Source organism: Rhincodon typus, chromosome 38, assembly GCF_021869965.1.
Source record: "Rhincodon typus isolate 14 chromosome 38, sRhiTyp1.1, whole genome shotgun sequence".
NCBI classification, from domain to species: Eukaryota; Metazoa; Chordata; class Chondrichthyes; order Orectolobiformes; family Rhincodontidae; genus Rhincodon; species Rhincodon typus.
Genome location: NC_063369.1, coordinates 1,573,885 through 1,581,250, shown reverse-complemented (window position 1 = coordinate 1,581,250; position 7,366 = coordinate 1,573,885).

Below are 7,366 nucleotides of genomic sequence, written 5' to 3'. Positions count from 1 at the left end.
GCTGTAATGTTCTATGTTCTATGTTCTTACTCTTAATATATTACTTGCCAATATTATTTTAAGCTGTCTCTGTTTTCTTAATGTCTTTTTTGCTTTCGCCCCCTCCACTTTCTATACTCCTAGCTTTCTGCAGTATTGAGTTATTTGTATCTGATACAAGCTTTCCTTTTCTGCTTTATCTTCCCCTGCAAACTGTTCAGTGGCCTTGTGGCTCTGTATTTGTCTGTCCCAGCCTTTCATCTGTGGGAACATATTTGCTCTGAATCTCTTAAATAATCTCTTTCAATGCCTTCTCAGTGTTCTAACACTGATTTACTTTCAAGTTGATGTTTCAAGTCAACTTTCGCTGAATCCTTCCTCAGCTCAGTAAAATTAGCTTTATCCCAATTTAGAAGTTTAACTCTTGTTAAATCTTTGTCCTTTATCATAATTATATTAAAACTAACTGAATTATAATCACCCTAACCAAATGCTGTCCTACTGTTATTCCTTCCATCGATGCAGCTGCATTTCCCACTACAGAACTACACCCTGTCTTGTTGGATTTGCTAAATACTGGCCAAAAAGGGTCTACTGAATGCAATTAATGAATTCAGTTCCCTCCATTCTTCTTACATTAATGCTATTTCAGTTAATATTGTGGTAGGTAAAAGCCAAACTATTACTACTTTGTTGTTTTTGCACTTCTGAGAGATTTGCCAACACCTGTGCTCTTCTATGTCCTTCTAGAAGTCTATTGTACACTCCCAAGAGTATAGCTTCCCTTTTTATGTTACTTAGCTCAGTCCATTTGGCTTCATATGATGATACTTTCAACTTATCATCCCTCCTTAAAATATGTTTGTTTCTTCCACCAAAATTGCCACCCACTTTTCCTTTTAATTCCTCTCCTCTCCTCTATCATGTCTGAAAGCTCTGTAACCAGGAATTCTTCCTGATCCTGTTTAAGCCATGTACAATATCATACTGCCCTCAGCTGGTCTGTCTTATTTATTATACTCCTCACATTAAAATTTTCTAAACTGTGGTCCCTTTGTGATCCAGACTTATTTGCATTTCTGAATTCACCAGTTTCCCCATCCACAGCCAAAATAGCTTTGTTTCTAGAAGAGCCCTACCAATAAAGTTATATGTTCTTGTTGAGCTTATCACCATTTAATATCCATCTAGAATCATAGAGTTTTACAGCAAAGAAGGGGCTATTGGGCCCATTGTGTCCATGCCGATCATCAAGCAGCTATCTATTCTTGTCCATTATCCAACAGTTAGCCCATTGCCTTATATTCTAAGATGATTCAAGTGTTTATATAAAAAACCTTCTTAAATATCTTGGGGATTCATAGATTCATAGATTCATACAGCATGGAAACAGACCCTTCTGTCCAACTCGTCCACGCCAACCAGACATCCCAATCTTACCTAATCCCATTTGACAACATTTGGCCTGTATCCCTCTAAACCCATATACCAGATGCCTTTTAAATGTTGTAATTGTACCCACCTCCATCACTTCCTCTGGCAACTCATTCCATACACACACCTCCATCTGCATGAACAAGTTACCCTTCAGGTTCTTCTTAAATATTTTTCCTTTGACCTTAAACCAAGTCCTCTAGTTTTGGACTCCCCAACCGTTCATGGTTTTATAAACCTGTATAAGGTCATCCCTCAGCCTTTGATGCTCCAGGGAAAATAGCCTCAGTCTATGCAGCCTCTCCCTATAGCTCAACCCCTCCAACCCTGGCAACATCCTTCTAAGTCTTTTCTGAACCCTTTCAAGTTTAATAACATCCTTCCGATAACAGAGAGACCAGAGTTGTGCTCAATATTCTAAAAGTGACCTCACCAGTGTCCTGTACAGCCGCAACATGACATTCCAACTCCTACACTCAATGTACTGACCAATAAAGACAGCCTTTCCAAACACCTTCTTCACTACCCTGTCCATCTGTGGCTCCACCTTCAAGGAACTATGCACTTCCACCCCTAGGTCTCTTTGTTCAGTAATACTCCCCAGGGCCTTCTCATTGATGACTTATCTTAGTAAAATGCAACACCTCACATTTATCTAAACTCCATCTGCCACTCCTCAGCCTATTGGCCCATCTGATCAAGGTCCCATTGTAGTCTGAGGTAACCTTCTTCGCTGTCCACTACACCTCCAATTTTGGTGTCGTCTGTAAACTTACTAACCATATCTCCTATGTTCACATCCAAATCATGAAATCATAAATGATGAAAAGCAGTGGACCCAGCACTGATCCCTGTGGCACACCGCTGGTCACAGGCCTCCAGACTGAAAACAATCCTCCACCACCCACCCTCTGTTTTTATTTTTTCATTCACAGGATGAGGGAGTCACTGGCTAGACAGTTTTTATTGCCCATCCCTCATTGCCCAGAGGACAGTTAAGAGTCAACCACATTGCTGTGAGTCTAGAGTCACATATAGGCCAGGCCAGGTAACCATGGCAGTTTCCTTCCCTAAAGGACATTAGTGAACCTGACAATTGACAACAGATTCATGGTCATCATTAGATTCTTAATTCCAGATACTTATTGAATTCAAATTCCACCATTTGCCGTGGTGAGATTCAAACTCAGGTCCCCAGAACATTATCTGGGTCTCTGGATTAACAGTCAAGCAATAATACCACTAGGCCATCGCTTCCCCATTCCCCTGTCTCCTACCTTCAAGCCAATTTTGTATCCAAATGGCTAGCTCCCCCATGTGATCTAACCTTACTAACCAGTCTACCATGTGGAACCTTGTCGAATGCTTTGCAGAAGTCCACTGACATCTGAAGAAGGAGCAAGACTCCAAAAGCTTGTGTTTTCAAATAAACCTGTTGGACTATAACCTGGTGTCGTGTGATTTTTGACCTTGTCCACCCCTGTCCAACACTGGCACCTCCACATCATGAAGGCCGCGTAGACAATGTCTTCTGCTCTGCTTTCATCAATCTTCTTTGTCACCTCTTCAAAAAATTCAATCAAGTTAGTGAAACAATGATTTACCATGCATAAAGCCACGCTAACTATCCCTAATCAGTTTTTGCCTTTCCAAATGCATGTAAATCCTGCCCGTCAGAATTCCCTCCAACAACTTGCTCACCACTGTTGTAAGGCTTACCAGTCTATTGTTCCCTAATTTTTCCTTACAGCCTTTTCTTAAATACTGGCACCACATTAGCCACTCTCAAGTCTTCCAGCACCCCACCCATGGCTATCAATGATACAAATATCTCAGCGAGGGGCCCGGTAATCTCTTCCGTAGGTTGCCACAGAGTTCTGGGATACACTTGATCAGGTCCCAGGGATTTTTCTACCTTTACGTACTTTAAAACCTCCAGCATGTCCTCTTCTGTAATATGAACTCTTTTTAAGACATTTGCCAAAGCTATCTCATGTCCCCTTTTTGTCCCTCCTGATTTCCCTCTTAAGCATATTCCTAGTGCCCACATACTCTGTAGCCGGACAGGCCACTCAAAATGGCAGAATTGGATAATGCCCTAAGCATGCTGGGAGATCAAGCCAAGCATTGGCCAAAGTATCTGTGCAAAGATACTGAAATAAACAAGCTGCAGACCCAGACAGGCAGGCTGCAGACAGCACAATACACAAAGTGACTAAGAGATAGTAAGAACTGCTGATGCTGGAGTCAGAGATAACACAGTGTGGAGCTGGAGGAACATAGCAGGCCAGGCAGCATCAGAGGAGCAGGAAAGCTGATGTTTCGGGTCGGGACCCTTCTTCAGAAATAAATAGAGAGGAGGGGTGGGGCTGGGGAAGGTAGGTGGGATAGTGATAGGTGAGTGCAGGTAGGCAGTGGTGGGGATTGGCCAGTGAGGTCAGAGGGGTGGATAGATGGGAGAGAAGATGGGCAGGTTGTGTCAGGTCAAGGAGGCGGGGATGAGAGGGAGGGTTGGTAATGGGATGAGGCCGGGGGTGGGGAGATTTTAAAATTGATGAATTCCATGTTTAGGCCATCGGGCTGCAGGCTCCTGAGGCGGAATATGAGGTACTGCTCCTCCAGTTTGCAGGTGGTGTCATTGTGACACTGGAGGAAGCCCAGGATGGACATGTCACCCAGGGAGTGGGAGGGGAAGTTAAAATGGTTGGTGACTGGAAGGTGCTGTCGTTTGTCGCTAACAGAGCGCAGATGCTCTACAAAACGGTCTCCACTTGGTCTTACCAATGTACAGGATGCTACATTGGGAGCAACAGATTCTGTAGAACAAGTTGATGAATGTGCAGGTGAACCCCTATCTAATGTGAAAGGTTTGTTTTGTGCATCAAATGGAGGTGAGGGGGACGCGTGTAGGGGCAGGTGTAGCACCTCCTGTGGTTGCAGGGAAAGGTGCTGGGAGTGATGGGGTTAGTGGGGAGTGTGGAGCGGATTGGGGTTCATGGAGAGAGCAGTCCCTACGAAAGGCAGATAGGGGTGGGGAGGAAAATATCTCTTTGGTTGTGGGGTCAGATTGTAGGTGGCAGAAGTGGCGGCGAATGATACGTTGGTGGGGTGATATGTGAGGACAAGGGGGATTCTGTCTTTGTATTTGTTGGAAGCAGGGGATGTGAGGGCATAAGTGTGGGAAATGCAAGAAACTAAGTGACTAAACCTATTGACCGGGACAATAGGAAACATCTAGCTGTCTCCGGAACCAAGGGACACCTCACGATCTTATCTGGGAAGCCTACCTGACTTACATGCCCCTTCACTTTCAGAAATGGAGAATCAAAGACCACCCTACCATCCGCATGGCACTGCCTGATTGGGTCTGATCAATCAGAGTAATCAATTCCTGATCGATCCATTGGTGGGAATGGAAGATCCTCCCAAAGGGGTGCAGAAGCTTCCAAGGATAAGAATCCCCACAACAGCACCCTCAGGAGCGGTAACTTGGGACCAACCACCATAAGAAGAGGTGCCCCTGGGACCACCAGGAGAGGAAGACCAGACGACCATCACCATGTGGATCAAGGCCAAGGTCTACTGCGGTGATGTTTGATCATTCCAAGTTAAAGTACAAGGTACTGACTTAGATTTACAGTGTTAATTGTCAGATTTATAGTATTAATTGTTAGTTTGTAGCATAATTGTTAATATAGTATTAATTGTTATAACCAATAAAGATCATTTCATATTACCATTAAGAGTTGACTGAGCCCTTTGCGGGCTATATGGGCTAAACGCACTGTGTGGTGAGTGCAACAACTCCTTGAAGGGATTCACTTGATCCCAGCTGTCTATACCTGACATGTGCCTCCTTTTTTTTCACCAGAGCCTCAATTTCTCTCATCACCCAGCATTCCCTACATCTACCAGCCTGGCCCTTCATCCCAACAGGAACATACTGTCTCTGAACTCTTGTTATCTCATTTTTTAAAGACCTCCTACTTTCCAACTGTCCCCTTACTTGTGAATAGCATCCCCTAATTAACTTCTGAAAATTTCTCTCTAATACCATCAAAATTGGCCTTGCCCCAATTTAGCGCTTTAACTTTTTGATCAGTTCTATCCTTTTCTACAACTGTTTTAAAAGTAACAGAATTATGATCACTTGATCCAAAGTGCTCCTCTACTGACAACTCAGTCACTTGAATGTTCAAGTTTTGCTCCTTCTCTAGTAGGTACATCCACATGTTGAATAAAAAAGTTTTCTTGTACACTCTTAACAGATTGCTCCCCAACCTATGTTTGGAAAGTTAAACCTGCCTCCATCATCCTTTCAGGCAGTGAGTTTCATTTACCTACCACCCTCTGGTGAAGAAAATACACCTTAAATCACTTCTACTGAGGGGAAAAGTTTCTTCCCATCTACCTAATCTCTGCCCCTCATAATTTTGTACACCTCAATCAGGTCCCCCTTCAGCCTTCTGTGCTATAAGGAAAACAAATACAGCCTATCTAGTCTTTTTTCATTGCTGAGTTGCTGCAGCCCAGGTGACATCCTGGCGAATGTTCCCTGCACCCCCTCCAAAGCAGTCACTTCCTTCCTGTAGTGTGGTGACCAGAACTGCACACAGTAACTCTGGTTGTGGCCCGGCTAGCGTTGTACACAGCTCCAACATAACTCCACTGCTCTTGTATTCAATGCCTTGATTAATAAAGGCAAGAATCCCATATGCCTTCTTCACCACCTGATCTACCTGCCACGTTGCTTTCAAGCATCTAGGAACATGTGCACCAAAGTCCCTCTGATCCTCTGTATGTGCAAGGGTCTGACCGTTCATTGGGCACTCCTTTGCCTTGTTAGTCCACCCAACATACATCACCTCACAGTTTTCAGGATTAAATTTAATTTCCCATTGTTCAGCCCATCTTGGATCATCTTTATTATCCTGTAGTCTAAGACTTTCCTCTTTGTTACTTAGACACCACCAAACACACTGATCATACCTTCAGCATTCATGCCTCGGTCATTATTTTACCACAACAAACAGCAAAGCTTCCAGCACCCCTTCCTGTGGAACCCCATCTGCCACCACCAGCCTCTCTGGTCACCAGCCAGTTTTGGATCCACGTTGGGCTCTGGTATTCTTAGGCAGGGTGTGATCATTCTGTCGCTCGGAACCTCTACACAAACCTGATAGTTACTGTTGAACAGTCTCAATCTACCCGATAAACTCATTAACCACTGTAATGGCAAATGTCTCCAACGGTGGTTTTTTAAAAAAAAGTTTTCCTGTTGTGCAAAGTTTGATATTTCATGCTGTCTTGATCTCATGTGCATTTCCATTTATTTTCATCTGTCTAAAATGTTCATGGAAAATGAAAAATCCCCTTCTGTTGAACCTCTGATGTAATTGCTGGTGACGAAGATTTAACTACATACCGTGCTGGGTGCTGTGACTGTAGTTGGAAAGTCCCCGGACAGTTCCGGGAACAGGGTGAGATTATCTCAATGAGACGAGAACATTCTTGTGCAGGGATACAGCCAGCTCAGTGGGGAATACCCGTCACTTTGCCGTTATTTGAGCCTCTCAAACGGTCACCATCTTTATTCCCGATGATTCCTACTGAAATGCTAAATACAGAAGGAACAGTTGTGTGTGCGAAACAGGGATTCTTCACATCGCGGGCAACAACTTTCTTACGTCCCAACTTTGCTCCGTGTCTGTGTTTGTGTGTGTGTCTGTCTGTGTGTGTGTGTCTGTGTGTGTCTCTGTGTGTATGTGTCTGTCTGTGTATGTATGTGTCTCTGTGTGTCTCTTTGTGTGTGTCTGTGTGTATGTGTCTGTGTGTCTGTGTTTATGTGTGTGTGTGTCTCTGTGTGTGTCTGTGTATGTGTGTGTGTCTGTGTATGTATGTGTGTGTCTCTGTGTGTATGTGTCTGTCTGTGTATGTATGTGTCTGTGTGTGT